The sequence below is a fragment of the Camelina sativa genome, chromosome 1, assembly GCF_030686135.1.
Source record: "Camelina sativa cultivar CO46 ecotype springtype chromosome 1, ASM3068613v1".
NCBI classification, from domain to species: domain Eukaryota; kingdom Viridiplantae; phylum Streptophyta; class Magnoliopsida; order Brassicales; family Brassicaceae; genus Camelina; species Camelina sativa.
Window position 1 is genome coordinate 25,004,120 of NC_141880.1, and position 17,519 is coordinate 25,021,638.

Here is a 17,519-nt window from a genome sequence, read left to right on the forward strand (position 1 = left end):
ATGAAGAGCCTTGATTTCCTTCCTGGTGTTGTCATCAGTATCGTTGTTGCTCCTAACAGTCCTATCATAATCCTCATTGTAGTTCCCGTCAGATTGAGCTAAGTTCTCAAGAAGCTCCCAACCATCTTCAACATCCTTGTTCAGGAAGTTGCCATTGCTTGCAGTGTCAAGCATCATCCTGAACTTAGGCAGAACGCCCCGGTAGAGAGTACTAAGGAGGGATTCCTGACTGAAACCATGGTGAGGACATTTAGTAGTGGAGCTCTTGAATCTTTCCCAAGCTTCACAGAAGGTTTCACCATTTTTCTGAGCAAAGCTGGAGATTGCATTGCGGAGCTTAGCAGTCCGCGAGTTAGAAAAGAACTTCGCAAGAAAAGCCTTCTTACAATCATCCCAAGAGGTGATGGATCCCTGAGGTAAAGCTTTTTCCCACTGATGTGCTTTGTCACCAAGAGAGAATGGGAACAAGCGCAGCTTGAATGCATCTTCGCTGACACCATTGATCTTTGTGAGGCTGCAGAGCCTGTCAAACTCGTCCAGGTGATCAAGAGGGTCTTCCATCGGCAAGCCATGAAATTTGTTGCCTTGAATCATAGAGATGAGACTACTCTTGATTTCAAAATTATTGTTTGGGATGGAGGAGGCACAATTCCCTGACGCTGCGTGTGGGTGTTAGGAGCATCACCAGCGCCAATGTGTCGTGGTTGGCGTGGCAGATTGTTTTGTGCACCAGGTGCATGAGGGTTGTGCTGTTGGTTATCCATACCAACACGATCTTGTTGATCTAATCCGACTTGATTCCTTTGCTGTCTCAACGCGCGGGGTAAACGATCGACGTCGTCACAGAAAAGGAGATTATGACTGCCTTGGGAGCGTGTTTGCATGCAAGAGAGAACTCAACAGCACTGCTCGAGTTGTGTGTCGAAGGAGTGTTCCTGAAGCAAACAGATAGACAGCCAACAAGTCAGTAAACGAAAATAAAAGAAAAACAGCTTGATCTTAAGAGATCTGAAATCTTAAATGTAACAGACAAACACACAATTGGCAACGGCGCCAAATTGATAGTAAGATTTTACTTCTCTATTGAAGTTCAATTCCCTAAGCACTTAAATTGTCATTGTAGTACAAAGGGTGTCAAACCAAATGGGTGAGCTATTAACCATAAAAGATGCAATCAAATCTAGCTAAGTCAAGCGAACCTTAGTTTTGATTTTCTAACAACCTAAGTGAGCAAGCAACAAAAGAAAAGGAGAACTAATAGCAAAACTAAGCAGTGACTAACAAAGCTAATCAGTGACTAACAAAAGTAAGCAGTGACTAACAAAGCTAAGCAGTGACTAACAAAAGTAAGCAGTGACTAACAAAAGTAAGCAGTGACTAACAAAGCTAAGCAGTGACTAACAAAAGTAAGCAGTGACTAACAAAGCTAAGCAGTGACTAACAAAAGTAAGCAGTGACTAACAAAGCTAAGCAGTGACTAACAAAAGTAAGCAAAGCTAAGCGAAACAAGCAAAACGTAAACTGATGCAAACAGATGATAAAAGAGAGCTCGTGAGGTTGGGTATCAATGATCCATGAAGTAACTTAGTCTTAATACAAAGATTCGATAAAACTTTAAACAAAGCTATCCCTAGACGAAAGATTCAACAACATGTCAATCCACTCTCGTGACAGAGACCCTCAAGCCAAGTTACCTCCAGACCTAAATCTCTTTAGCGAAGCATAACAAGGCAGGCATTAACAACCAATCAATCAATGTCAATAAACACCCTAGACAACTAATCTCTTAGGCTAGGCACGTAAATCTCCGGTATTAGCTAGATCAGACATTTCACCAAGCCCTCTCGGGTGGAAATGCCTCGGGTCAAGCTTCAGATGATCAGAAAGAAGCTAGCATGAAGAACACTAATCCAAAAGGTATCTAAAAGATTTAAACATCAAAACCCTAGAAAAGAATAAGAAAACCTCATGGATCCCACCCAACCTCAAGAACTCTTAGAACACTACTCAGAAATCATGAAGCTCAAGAACCCAAACCAAGAAAATTCAATAAGCAACATTATGAAAAGAGATTAAAGAGATATTAACAAGATTATATAAACTAAAGCATAAAAGAGAGATGTAAAACTATAAAAACTTGAAAGATTAAAAGAGAATTCGAATTACAAAGCCTTAAACACGTTTTGTTTCTTGAGAGAAGTTCTAGAAAATAGCTCAAAAGGATGCTCTCAAGTCTAAACAAATGAGACATATTTATACTAAACTTGTGAAAACCCTAGTCAAAGTCAACGATTTTTAAGTCAGTTGATGATTAGCACGATCTCGCTCTCCTCTGCTTCCAACAGCTCGATCGAGCTATGCTTTCTCCTCTTGTCCAGCTTTGGTTTCACGCTCCACTTCAGCTCGATCGAGCTCTTCTTTGTCTCAGACAGCTCGACCGTCCTTTCTTTCAATCAGCTCGATCGAGCTCTGCCTCCTGTGTCAGTCGCTCCGCCTTGTCTTCTGCTCTGCATGCGTTAGGCTAGATTCCGCTTCAGTTGGTCATTCTGCCTTGGTTCGACTTCCTCTGCTTCACTTCGTCTTCCCAGCTCGATCGAGCTCTCTTTCGCCTTGCACTCTGCTCAGCTTCGTGTTTTCAAAAGCTCTCCAAAACCTGATAACAACTCCATATGCAACAATGTATGCAATGCTAATGGAAAACTACTAAGTGAGTGAATTTATGCAAGAATGAGACGCAAATGCTACAAACACAGGATGAAATGATGCTAAAGTGAATGCAAATGAGGATCTAAAACAAGTAAAATGCAGATACATCAGAAAGACAAAAATGTCTCCAGATATTCTAAACTAAACATCTATCGAAATAGATGTTATACTAATCACTTCTAAAGAGAGTCAAATATATATATATATAGTCATATAAGATCATATATAAACGCTGACGAGCATTTATATATCTTATGAATTATGCATAGCATTTTCTACTAACCTCTTTGCAGCATATAACTCATTCTCTATGAGTAGATTTTGAGTATGAGTTAAAACGTATCTTATATTGCAAAGGTATGATTAACTTGGGCTTAATATATTTTGGAACCCCCAAGTTTGGTTTAGTTGGTTTTGCAGATGGAAGATTTATATCGGATCGATATAAAGATATATCGCAAAACAATAACTTCGCGACGTTTCAGTGATAGACTTTGGTCGTCGCTTATTCAAGTCATACCAAAATAGTTGTGCTTCATATGCCATATCGAGAATCTCTAATGGCTCAGATGATGCTTGAACGTCAACCAATAGTTATCTGCCTAAGATTGGAGTCTTGTAACATGTTGACGAAGAACTTCGAACTGAGGATTTGACCAGCATCAACTAGTTAATGCTTGTTTGGACCCATTAACAATAAGCAACCGAAAGGCAACAACTCTGTTTGAATACTTTGTTGCATATGTCGCCCAAATCAAAGGAAGCTACACCAAGAACGATAAGACAAGATATATTCCTCTCTTACAGTCAAGAATTTGAGAAGAATAAGGAAGTTGATAGCCAGTACATCAGCTCAAGTAACAATGTAGCAGATGTACTTACAAAGGTGCTTCCTGCTACTTCAATCAAAATGCATCTTCAGAGATCAAAATTCATCTTTTGAAGATGATACTTCCAGGGGGAGAATATGATGATTTGCGTGGTTGCACTCTTTTTCCCTTATCATAGTTTTTATCCCACTGGGTTTTTCCATGACAACGTTTTTAACGAGGCAGCAAATAACACGCAAAATATCGATCTCAAAGAAAAATGTCAATGGTGAAGATCTGAAACGACCTGACCCGTTTTTTTTAATAATTAATAATAATATTAAACTTCAACTAGTGGTCCCATACCCACTAGCCACCTAATCATAATCACAATCAACAGCGAAAATAACCAATCCAATATTTCAATAACCAATAAAATAATATCCAGTTTAAATTCCAAAACCATAACTAGTGATTCAATCAACATGAAGCCATAACCAACAATCCTAACAACATTTCAGGACTCAACTCTGGCAACCTAACAGAAGCCAGACAACCAAGCAAGCCACTAGAACATCCCCCTCTTCATTGCCTTGATTCCACGATCACGCTTTGCCTTTCCCTACATCACAAACACAAATTGCAATACATGAGTATTTTATAAACACTCAGTAAGACAATCCTCCCATCTATTGGGCTATACACACAAGCAGTAGAGACATCTCTAACCATAAACCAACAGTCAACAATCAAACAATAACAAACCAGGACTCTGCATCGACCAACACAAGTTGGGGGTTGCGTCGACCGATGCATGATATGCATCGACCAATGCAAGGGTCACTTGCATCGACCGATACTCCCGTTGCATCGACCGATGCATGCTCGACATAGCACGAAAACCCTAGGGTTTCACGTGTCGTCCTCGCACTTGCATCGACCGACGCACAAAGTGCATCGACCGATGCACATGCCGAGCATTGTTTTCTCCCGAAGCTTCTCGCCAGATCTTCGTTCCTGCAACCACAAGTCTCGATCCCAAGCCATAAGAAAGCTTCCCAATGTCCCAAATAACGTTCTAACAAGCCTAACAACACACAACAAGCAGATCAAAGAAATCTCCAGCTTAGATAAGCCATGGTCATCCACTTACCTTTGTCACAGACGAAATACAACCCAAACACAAGAAGAAAACGCTCCTAGGAAGCTCCTACAACGATCCCAGCTACAGATCTCCACAGGAACAGCCTCAAACTCCAAGGATCTCCCAAGAACACTCAAGAACACCAAAAACTCTTCTGTCTCTCTCTCTTTTCTCTCTAAAGCGGCTAAACACGCCTAATGAGACAAAACTCGAGTTTAAAGGTTTTCCCTTTACCCAAAACGCAGCGTTTAACTTATACTCGCACGCACAGAATCGACCTTGCATCGACCGATGCACATAGTGAATCAACCGATGCAATCCCTAAACCGGTATTTCGGTTCGCGGATGTTACAAGATCTATTTCTCTTCAAAATCTTTGTCATATATCGACTAGATTAGAAGAATGAAGAGAATGATCGATATGGATCATCTAGGGAAGATATAAAGAAAATTAGACTCGTTTGTTCGAAGCAAAGAATGATCAATATGAGTCATCTATGAAACCTATGAAGAAAACAAGACTTGCCTGCTATAAAAGGGAGATTATGTCACTGTACTCTTTTTTCATTGTCATGGATTTTATCCTATGCGGTTTTCAATGATAAAGTTTTTCATGAGACAGTACATAATAATGGATAATCAAGGGGAGTGTTAAGAATGGATAGTGATTATCCATATATATCACTTATCCATTAGTGATGTTTATCACTTATCCATTAGTGATGATTATCCCTTATCCATTAGTGATGTTTATCTCCATATGTTTATCACTTACTTACTCCCCAAGTATTTAGAGTTTATCTTCTTATCCCATGTATGACTTATCCATTAGTAGTCCCAATATATATGTGTTTGTTGGTTCATTGTAAGATAGAACAAAAAGTTAGAAAGTGAAGTAATAGAAGTTCATTGTTTTAACTCTCTCCCTTTCCTCTCCATCTCTCTCCTTTTATTTATTCTAGTGTATATTGTTATACATACATATATACACACATATACATATATAATATAATAATATTATATATTTTGCGTTATGTTTTATAACACTTTTGATTTATTTCCCTACAAATATAATTTCTTCCAATATATTTATTTTCCAGCTATTTATTTTTTTCTCACAATGTTGGAAAGTTGAGGGAATATAATCTTTTGATTTATTTCTTCCCATTTATTTTCATTTAATGATACTTTCTATTACTTTATTATGTGAAAATGTGTATAAAATCATAAACTAATAATATAATAATTGAATTTGTTTACAATCCTAGATTATTTTTTTTAGTTGAATAACAAAAAACTTTTGTTGTCTATATAAAATTCAGAATTTAAAATCCCTAGATTTATTAAGATTATAAGTGTTTTTTTTTTACAAATCACAAACAAATAACACCAAAATTTAACAAAGTCTTTAAAAATCTTGATTAAATAACAACAGATTCTACATAACCTATAAGAGAAATTGTTAGTAATACCCTTTTATGGATACCTCTTTTCAAAAATACAATTTTTCATGAAAGACTCAGTGTGTATAACAAAAGTATTTCCACTCATATCTTATTCGAAAACCAAAATCGAATTTAGAGCCAAAAAAATTCCTAACCGAAAAACATGGACCATTTTCTGGTTTAATATACATAATAAAAAAACACAAAAAAAAAACCTCAAAAGACTACATAAAAACTAATTTGTATCACTTTAAAATATCTTATTATTTAAAAGTTACTGATCTCCATAATAATTTGGTAAACAACACAAACAGATAACATGTAAAATTCTATCCTTCATATCTATATATTTATACGTTTTAAAAAACATATATTCAAACATCAAAATTTCAAAATATTACAAATTTTTTTAATAAGATATGATTAAAAAAAAATTCTATTTTGGTGAATGTACATTCTTGATGTCACTCAAAGAAAGGTAATAGATATATAGTAATAGAAAGTATCGTTAAATGGAGATACTGTTTGGGAGACTTTACAAGGTTATATCAAAACTAATCAATAAGATTATAGAAAACTCTCTAGCAATCCATTAAAATATTTCACTTATTCATTTTCTATGATTTTATTGAAGTCATCAAAATTCTTTAGAAATTAGAACCATATAACACCCCTTAAGTTAAGCTAATATTCAGGTAATTTTTACAACCATCAATACTGGTCAAGTAATGTTATTTAGAGAAATTTTTCAATACTAGTCAATAAATATTTACAATCATAGAGGAATTTAGCCAATGTGGTACAACAGAAAGAAGCTTCTAAAATATAGAGGTTTGGCTTCAGGTTTTATAAGGTGCATGAAGGCATGACTACTTCTTTTTGGTTTGGCAACTGGTCACCTTTAGGAGTTTTGATTGATATCACCAGTAATCGTGGCTAAATGGACATGGGAGTAAGCCTCCAAGTCACAGTTGTTGAATCTATCATGACTCATAGAAGACGCCGGCATAGGACACAGTCTTTAAATCAGCTGGAAATGCTCCTTGATGGTATACGTACATAAGGGCTGGGACAGACGACAGATGTAGTTCGTTGGAGAGGAAAGGGTGATTGTTACAAAACAGTATTCAGCACAAAAGAGACTTGGGACCCAATCCGCCCTTCAAAGACGAAGAGGGATTGGTCTAAAGGTATATGGTTATCCCATGTGACACCAAAATATGTATTTGTCACTTGGCTTAAAGTGCAGAATCGTCTCTCCATGGGAGATCAGATGATGAGTTGGAATGTAGGAACCAATGCAGTGTGCGTTTTTCACTAGCAATCATCTTTTTTTCATATGCCGCTACACTAGAGAAGTCTGGTATGGCCTCAAATCAAAGTTCATTCAACAAGTTTCACCACATTTTGGCACCGTATTGTTGATTTGCTATTGGATTCGTCCCTAGGACATGATCGGTTCTTTTTAGTACGATATATTTTTCAGATTTCCATTCAGTCACAAAGTTGGGTACCAGAAATTAGACATGTGATCGCCCCGGCACTGGTTCCACCAGTCTCCACAGTCGTGTACACCTGTGGCGCCTGCTAAATCTCTGCCACCTGCTGCACTCCCGGCTGCACTACATGCTGCACTACTACACTGCCATCTGCTTCAACTTGGGTCACTTGGGCTTGATGTGTCCAGGCTCCCTGCAATGATAACATACATGAACCGCTGTCGTTGGTGCCCTCCTCTCAGGACAGCTAGCCACCTTATGATCCATGCTCCCACACCTGAAGCACCCTGCACCGATAGGCCTCTGCATAGCCTCACTCTTCCTCTCGGTTACCTGCACAGGCTTGCCGCCCTTGCCAGAACCTCCAAGATACTGAGCCTTCTTAGGCTGAGCTGCTGGAATAATTGTCACAGACTGTGCCCCGATGTCCTCCTCAATCTCTACTACAGTATCAACCAGCTCTGCACGCGTAACATAACTTCGCCCGCTATAGTGAACCCTCAAGTCATCACAAAGGACTCGGTCAATGCGGGAGCTGAACTTGGAGTCCGCGCACACAGCCGTCGGAGCGGATACCGGGAGTGGTACCGGCTCAGGCACTGGTAGTATCGCCAGTGGCGGCAGGGGTGAAGCAGCCAATGGCTATGGATGTAGAAGTTCATTCTCGTTGTGTCAGTATGTTGTGGGAGATGAATTACATCGGTACTGAGTGGTTTTCGGGTGGTACTGATCCTACTGTTGCTGATGCGTGGAGGACGAGAGTGGAACGTAACTTCCATTCTCTCAGATGTCTTGAGGAGTTTTAGGTGGACATAGGGGTCCACAACCTGATTGGCATTGCTCAGTTGTGGTGGAGATTAGTTGCTGCTAGGAGAGTGCAGAGGGAGATATCTTGGGATGACTGCGTCAAGGAATTCAACCGCAAGTATTTTCTAAGAGAGGCACTAGAACAATTGGAAGTGCAGTTCCTACAGTTATTTGATGGGACTCGGTCAATGCGGGAGCTGAACTTTGATTTCATTCGACTTCTAATGTATGGGGGTCGGGCGATGGAGTCTGAAGAGACTCAGATCAAGAGGTTTATGAGGGCTCTTAGTGATGATTTGAGAGTTCACTGTAGAGGGCGGAGCAATACTACACGTGCAGAGATGGTTGAGACTGCAGCAGAGATTGAGGAGGACATCTGGGAACAATCAGTGATAGATAGTCCAACAGTTCAGCCTAGGCAGGCTCAGCATTCTGGAGGTTCTTGCAAGGTCGGCAGGCCTACACATGGAACCAAGAGGAAGTGGGAGGCTACGCAGAGGCCAAGTTGGGCAGGGTGCTTCGGGTGTGAGAGCATGGATCACAAGGTGGCTACCTATCCCTAGAGGAGTGCTCCGATAGCAGCGGTTCGTGTATGTTATCATTGTAGGGAGACTACGCACATCAAGCCCAACTGTCCCAAGTTGCAGCAGATGGCAGTTGCAGCGGTGCAACATGTAGTGCAGCCAAGAGTGCAGCAGGTGGCACGGATTGAGCAGACGCCACGGATGTATACGACTGTAGAGATTGGAGGAACAAATATCGGGCCATCACAGCTATAATATCTGGTACCCAAACTTTGTGAATTTCATTAGGTTCATATTTTATGTTTTGTCTGTGATAAAGTGTTAGGTTCTCAACACATGAGGTTTGTGTAGGGACCTTGTTGGTGGGCGGGTTTAGTTCCCACGTTAAGTTTGATTCTGGAGCAACTTATAGCTTCATTACTCCAAAGTGTGTGGAGAGCGCTAATATCAGAGGAAATCCCGTCGAGTAAGTGGGAGTTGTTAAAATTGCGGGAGGAAGTTTCGGAGAGTCATTGGACGTACGAGAGGAGTTGATATTCAGATTGCGGGGGAGTCGTGGCCAGCGGATTTTCATATCACCCCAGTGGAGCTGTATGGTGTTATCTTGGGGACGACTGGTTGCATCGTCATATGGTTCATCTTGATTGTCATCGGGGTTGAGTGGAGTTTTAGTGTCCAGAAGAGAAGTTGATTTTTAAGGGAGTTAGACCGACTTCGGGAAGTCTCGTGATCTCGGCCATGCAGGCTTGGAAGATTATCGAGAAGGCACGAGAGGCTTATCTGGTTACTATATCGATGTTGGAGTTAGTGGGGCAGTCTACAGTTAGCGGTATTCAGGTTGTTGAGGAGTTTGAGGGTGTGTTCTAGTCATTGCAGGGGTTACCACCATCTCGTCTGATCCTTTAACGATTGAACTAGAACAGAGGATGACACCGTTATCCAAGGGTCCTTACAGGATGTCTCTAGAAGAGATGGCAGAGCTGAAAAAACAGTTGGAGGAACTTTTGAACAAGGGATTCATTCGTCTTAATATATCACCGTGGGAGCACTAGTGTTAATAGTTAAGAAGAAGGACGGGAGTTTCCGCTTGTATATTGACTATCGGGGTTTGAACCGGGTCACTGTGAAGAACAAGTACCCTCTTCCCACATGATCAAGGAGTTTTTAGATCAGCTGAGAGATGCTACTTGGTTCTCCAAGATAGATTTGGCGTCGGGTTATCATCAGATTCCGATAGATGAGGCAGATGTTAGAAAGCCTACATTCAGGACGAGGTATAAACATTATAAGTTTGTTGTTATGCTGTTTGGGTTGACTAACGCACCAACAGCGTGTATGAGATTGATGAAAAACGTGTTTCTGGACATGTTGGTCATCATTTTCATCGACGATATCCTGGTTTATTCTAAGAGTCATGAGGAGCATGCAATGCATTTGAGAGCAGTTCTAAGTTGAGCAAGTGTAGTTTCAAAGTTGAGCAAGTGTAGTTTCTGGCAGCTTGAGATGGGATTTATGGGTCACATTATGTCTGCAGAGGGGGTTTCTATATATTCGGAGAAGATTCAGGCCATTAGGGATTGACCTAGACAGCAGAATGCCAAAGAGATCAGGAGTTTTATTGAATTAGCAGGTTAATACAGGAGACTTGTGCAGGGCTTTGCGAGCAAGGCACGTCAAATGACTAAGTTGATAGGCAAGGATGTTCTTTTTTGTTTAGTCACAAGAGTGCGAGGAGGGCTTTGCAAGCCTGAAGGAAATGCTGACTACTACGCCAGTGTTGGCAATGCCAGAGCAGGGAGAACCATATGTAGTTTATACAAATGCATCCAGAGTTGGTTTGGGGTGTGTGTTGATGCAGCATGGGAAGGTAATTTGCCTACGCTTCGCGGCAGTTGCGGAAGCATGAGGACAACTATCCTACTCATGATTCAGAGATGGTTGTTGTAGTTTTTGCTCTGAAGATTTTGAGATCTTATCTTTATGGTACGAAGGTGCAAGTGTTTACAGATCATAAGAGCCTGAAATATATATTCACTCAACCTAAGCTGAATTTGAGGCAGAGGCGGTGGATGGAGCTGGTGGCAGATTATGATTTGAAGATAGCCTACCCCCTTGGTAAGACTAACTTGGTTGCAGATCCTCTAAGTTGGAAGTGGGCAGCTTCGGCTCAGAAGAAGGATATGGAGTCTCTAGTAGGAGAGATCAATGTGGTGAGGTTGTGTGCGGTTTCTCAGGAGCCGATGGGTTTGGAAGCAGCTGATGGAGCAGATATTCTGAGCAGGGTGTGGTTGGCTCAGGAGAAGGATTTGGGGCTGGTGAATGCCTCTAAGGATGTTGATTCAGAGTATCAGGTCTCAGCTAATGGTATCATATTGGTGCACGGGCAGATTTGGGTGCCCAAGGATGAGGATTTGAGGCAGGAGATCCTGAGGGAGGCTCATGCGAGCATGTTCTCTATGTATAAAGCAGCGACTAAGATGTACCATGATCTCAAGAGGTACTACCACTGGGTCGGGATGAAGAAGGATGTAGCTAGTTGGGTCGCGAGGTGCGATGTAAGTCAGCTAGAGATGGCTGAGCATCAGGTCCTGGGCGGCTTGCTGAAGACCCTTCCCATTTCAGAATCGAAGTGAGACATGATCAGGATGGATTTCGTGGTAGGATTGCCAGTGTCTCAGACATTTGATCTGATTTGGGTCATTGTGGACCGGTTGACTAAGTCGACACATTAACTAGCCATTAAGAAGACCGATGGAGCAGCGCTCTTGGCTAAGAAGTAAGTGAAGGAGATAATCAGATTGCATGGTGTGCCAGCGAGTATTGTATCTGATATGGATTCAAAGTTCACTTCGGTGTTCTGGAGGGCATTTCAGGCAGAGATGAGCACTAAGGTGCATATGAGTACAGCTCATCATCCCCAGACAGATGGGCAGTCAAAGAGGACAATCCAGACGCTGGAAAATTTGTTGAGGATGTGTGTGTTGGATTAGGGTAGCCATTGGGGAAATCACCTGAGCTTGGTAGAGTTTGCTTAAAACAATAGCTACCAGGCGAGTATTGGGATGGCTCCTTGATAACAGGATTTTCACCAAGGTATCAATTCCCTACGCAGTTGTAGTACAAAGGGTTATCAATCCAAATGGTTTTTATGCTACCAGATAAGATATGATCAGAACAACGCAAGTCAAGCCAAGCAATAATGTAGGTTTTATCTAACAACCTAAAATGAGCAAAAGTAAATAAAGGAACAAGAACCACATGACCTAAGTACTCGATGCAAGCATTTGGGTATAGGATAAGGTGGGATGATCGGATCAAGAAGACGAGTATGAACAACTCGAAGGTATACACGAAGCTGGTGATCGAGTACCAGTTCGGGTAAGGGGTCGAGTTATGAATAAAAAGGTAAACAATCGAGATGCGAAACCTCCTAAGACCATCATTAGTGGAGAAATCCTCCTAAGTTACTCACATATTAATTAATCATATAATTAATATTAAAATAATTAAAGCAACTCTAAGAGAACTTTAGCAAAATCATCCCTCCACTAGAGAACCCAAAGAAGATTGCTCAATCATTTAAATAATAATTTTTTAATTTGTGTTTATTAATTATCAAATTTTAATTATCTAAAATGAGAAAACAATTATTAAAATTTTGATATTACATAACACTTTGGAATATTAAACATATTTTACAAATTTTGGAATATTAAACATATTTTACAAAATTTTGAATGCCCATCATATTATTTAGAGTTGTTGGCATAGCTAATACCTACCTGGTTATTAGTTACAGAAGAATCCTTTGATCTAGAACTTATAGCTTATGTGAGCTTCACACTAAGAGCTGGTGCCGTAGAACCGAGTACAATGCTAACTTTAACCTAGTATTAGATAAAGATTAACATATTAGAATAATATACCCAAAAAAACGTAATGGATGAAGGGTCTAGTCATTATCAAATAGATGAGAGATATCTACTAAGAATATGCAATGCCATGAGACAGAGCCATCTCAAAACCAAATATCAGCTAATCCCAAAGTTGTAACCAGAAAATCCGAAGTTACGACTTTAGTAGGGAGACACTGTAACAACCCGTCCTGTGGACCCCATTAGCCCTCCGCTAACTGCTCCAACGGACCGTCTGTGAACCCTGCTAGCCCCCCGCTAGCCGCCCCAACAGACCGTCATAGGACCCTTGCTAGCCTCCCGCTAACCGCCCAAACAGACCACAAACTAACCCTGCAGGGCATCGATCCTAACCCTTCACCGTGGCAAATGGAACTACTCATCCAAATCCACATTAGGTTATTGGTGCGGCAGGCGTTCCTCGAACCCTGGTCCCCACCCTTTAACTACCTTCCCACAGGACAAGTTGCCACCAATTGATTTTTATGTAACAACCCGTCCCGTTGACCCCACTAGCCCCCCCCCCCCCCCCCGCTAGCTGCCCCAACGGACTGCCCGTGGACCCCTGCTAGCCCCCTGCTAGCCACCCAAACGGACCCCAAGCTGGCCCTGCAGGGCATTGATCCTAACCCATCACTGTGGATATCCCAATCCATCAGTAGGTTATTGGTGCGCCAGGCGTTCCTCGAACCCTGGTCCCTATCCTTTAACAACCTTCCCACAGGGCAAGCTGTCACCAATTGACCTGCAGATTAATTGGTGGCAACTTGTCTTGTGGGAAGGTTGTTAAATGGTGGGGACCAGGGTTCGAGGAACGCCTGGCGCACCAATAACCTACTGTGGATTTGGATGAGTAGTTCCATTTGCCACGGTGAGGGGTTAAGATCGATGCCCTGCAGGGCCAACTTGGGGTCCGTTTGGGCGGCTAGCGGGTGATATAATCCTCCCAAGGATTCGGCACCTTCGAGTTGGTTGATAGAGACACCTTGATTCTAAAGACGACGAAGCCTCAAGAATAAGGATGGTGGAATGAATGGTCGCACAAGAGTTGCGGAAAGACTCTTGATATACCGGTTTGATCTTTCAGCCTCGCACCAAAAAGATCGGATCTCTCAGCCTCGCACCAAAGAGATCGGGGTTTTGACTATCGTAATCACACCAAGTAGTCGGTTTTGATTGTTGGAATCACACCAAGCAATCGGTTTTGTTCACAAAGAACAGAAGAGAATCACTCTCAAAAAGAAAAGGTTTTGATAAAAAGTTGGATTGTTGATTATTTCTTTACTCTTACATGAGTTTATATAAGATAAGAAAACTTGGTAACAAAGCCAAGTATTATTCTTGAAACCAAAAACAATAAAGATAGATAGTTGAATGAAGATTCAACTCTTGAATTTTGTCTTCCCAAGGTTTCCTTCCCAAGGTGAGTTGAACTCCAATTTTCGTCACTTCTCTTTGACCACAAAATAAAGTGATTATTTTGGGCTTTCTTGGACTTGAATTAGGCTCAAACTGGGCTGGACTTGATAGGTATCATCCCCAAAATAATTTCCCATGCTCTCTTTTGCCATAAGTTCTTGTATTAGCCCATTAAGTACCTCCTTGATCTTTTTAACTCTCTTTGACTCCTTGATCCAATTTGCTGATGAGAAACAGCATGGGCTGTATAATTTCTTCATCTTGGGCTTAGTAGAAAACAACTCCTGATTGCCAAACATAATTCTGGGAGCTCCTAAACCAACTGGACCTGAAACTCATCAAGTTAAGAAATAGATCCACCTCCTTTGGCAAATGGGACGTAACTCTGTGGTTTGTTGGCCAAATCTTGTGTTCTTGAGCTTGTTGGAAACATAAGAGATCCATTGAGATCTTCCAATTGATTTCGTGTCCAAATTGATTCTGAGTTGGTCTGTGTAACACGATCTTTGGCTCAGACGCGAAAATGGAACTAGGACAGATCCACTGACTTGATATATCCATATCTTTCAAGTATGAACTGATTTTAACGTGCTTCCAATTCTCAGTGGTTCTAGGATGGATCAAGATTTCAGAACAGTTTTGTTCATAGCTTGAGTAGTTCTGGCTTGGTCGGAATCCTCCTTTGAATGCTCGTAGGTCTAAGTCGCGTAGCCATGAGTTCACCTGATTTGTAAAATGAATAACTCCTTCACCTAAACTCTGATTGGACTGATTCAACTTCGAGATATGCTCTAGATGCGGTAAGAATGCATCCCAAATAGCAGTTTGGTAGGAAGAGTTGATCTTTGACTTCGTTCGTGTTGAGCAAGACTCAAGGGTCGTCTTGGATGGTCTCATGATCATATCATACCCCTCCTCTTGAAAAAGTTTCGTCCTCGAAACTGTAAGACTTTGGGTTGGAGAGTGTTGAAGTGACTCTGGTGGCTTACCATGAGGAAGATTTGCACAGTTTATAGTGAGATCTTTCTTGGTTCCTACAAAATCAACAACTTGCTCTATCTTGCTTGACGATAAATGGAATGTTGGCTTTTCTCTCCTTGTTGGTTCATCAGATGAATCATCCATACTATCAAGGTTGTTGATGATAATGCCTTTCTTGGCGGCTTCCTCACTCTGATCTTTGCTGATCTCTTTGTGCTTTGGTTCCTCGGTGATTTTGCTATTTTTAACAGATTTTTCTGAACCAACAACTCCTTGTGCTCCTTTGGTGATGGTAACGAAACAAAAGCTGCTTTCTCTTCTTTAAAAACAAGAGATGTCCTTTCTCGTTGGTAACTTGGTGTGACAGTAGACGCTCCATCAGTTGGTCTAGAAGGCCTCCTTAGAATATGATTTGAACCAAGATGGTGATGGTTGGGAACATATCGTTTCCTCAAAATAGACTTCAATTCTTCCCAAGTCTCAATAGGGTGTTCTCCATTTCTCCTCCTGCTTATCACCAACTGATCCCACCAAGTAATGGCATAATCACAAAATCCAGTGACTGCAACTTGTACCTTCTTCATTTCGCAATAGTTTTGACAACTAAAAACCGACTCAATCTTTTTCTCCCACTCTAGGTATGCATCTGGGTCATTCCTGCCTTGAAAGGTAGGAATCTCCAACTTATTACCTCCAATGTTGTCATAAGTTTGATCCATGCCATCTCTGTGTTGTGGCCTCCTATGGCTTGTTCTTGATGATTGAGTAGTGTAATAATCGTCAACCCTTAATACTCTAAGTTGATCTCTTTCTCTTCTATGCTGCAACATTTGTGGTTGTCTCTGTTGTGCCTCCAGTTGTACTTCATCCAACCTCTTGTAGATTGCACTCATTTCAACCCTCATCAACCGTCGCATCTCTCCCATAAGTGCTTGAACTTGTGGATCATTAGACATTTTTTTCTTCTTTTTTTTTTTTGCTTTTTTTTTTTGCCTTTTTTTTTTCTTCTCTGTTTTTTCTTTTTTTTTCTTTTTTCTTTCTTTTTCTTTTTTTTTCTTCCTTCTTTTTTTTTCTCGTTTTATTTTTTTTTGCCTTTTTTTTTTTTAAATAAAATAAATAGAAATAGAAGATGAAAAGATGAGAAGATGAAAATAAAGAAGATGGAAAGATAGAAAGATGATAGATAGAAGATTGAAAGATAGAAAATGATAGGAAGAAGATGAACGGTTAGAAGATGATAGAATGATAGAATACCAAACTCAAGGGTGTGCTCTGATACCACTTGATATGATCCTCCCAAGGATTCAGCACCTTCGAGTTGGTTGATAGAGACACCTTGATTCTAAAGACGACGAAGCCTCAAGAATAAGGATGGTGGAATGAATGGTCGCACAAGAGTTGCGGAAAGACTCTTGATATACCGGTTTGATCTTTCAGCCTCGCACCAAAAAGATCGGATCTCTCAGCCTCGCACCAAAGAGATCGGGGTTTTGACATCGGAATCACACCAAGTAGTCGGTTTTGATTGTTGGAATCACACCAAGCAATCGGTTTTGTTCACAAAGAACAGAAGAGAATCACTCTCAAAAAGAAAAGGTTTTGATAAAAAGTTGGATTGTTGATTATTTCTTTACTCTTACATGAGTTTATATAAGATAAGAAAACTTGGTAACAAAGCCAAGTATTATTCTTGAAACTAAAAACAATAAAGATAGATAGTTGAATGAAGATTCAACTCTTGAATTTTGTCTTCCCAAGGTGAGTTGAACTCCAATTTTCGTCACTTCTCTTTGACCACAAAATAAAGTGATTATTTTGGGCTTTCTTGGACTTGAATTAGGCTCAAACTGGGCTGGACTTGATAGGTATCATCCCCAAAATAAATTCTCATGCTCTCTTTTTCCATAAGTTCTTGTATTAGCCCATTAAGTACCTCCTTGATCTTTTTAACTCTCTTTGACTCCTTGATCCAATTTGCTGATGAGAAACAGCATGGACTGTATCATTTCTTCATCTTGGGCTTAGTAGAAAACAACTCCTGGTTGCCAAACATAATTCTGGAAACTCTTAAACCAACTGGACCTGAAACTCATCAAGTTAAGAAATAGATCCACCTCCTTTGGCAAATGGGACGTAACTCTGTGGTTTGTTGGCCAAATCTTGTGTTCTTGAGCTTGTTGGAAACATAAGAGATCCATTGAGATCCTCCAGTTGATTTCGTGTCCAAATTGATTCTAAGTTGGTCTGTGTAACACGATCTTTGGCTCAGAC

At 40.6% G+C, this 17,519-nt stretch overlaps 1 long non-coding RNA gene and 1 other non-coding gene across 2 annotated transcripts; one reads left to right on the forward strand and one right to left on the reverse strand.

The window, feature by feature from the left end:
- Positions 1 to 232: 232 nt before the first annotated feature.
- LOC147950321 (small nucleolar RNA R71) lies at positions 233 to 339 on the forward strand. Its single transcript, XR_015565146.1, has one exon. It is a non-coding gene; the product is annotated as a small nucleolar RNA R71 (small nucleolar RNA).
- A 3,582-nt stretch (positions 340 to 3,921) lies between these two features.
- LOC147950322 (uncharacterized) lies at positions 3,922 to 5,089 on the reverse strand. Its single transcript, XR_015596298.1, has 2 exons — positions 4,669 to 5,089; positions 3,922 to 4,137 (listed from the first exon to the last, which is right to left on the reverse strand). It is a non-coding gene; the product is annotated as an uncharacterized LOC147950322 (long non-coding RNA).
- Positions 5,090 to 17,519: the final 12,430 nt, after the last annotated feature.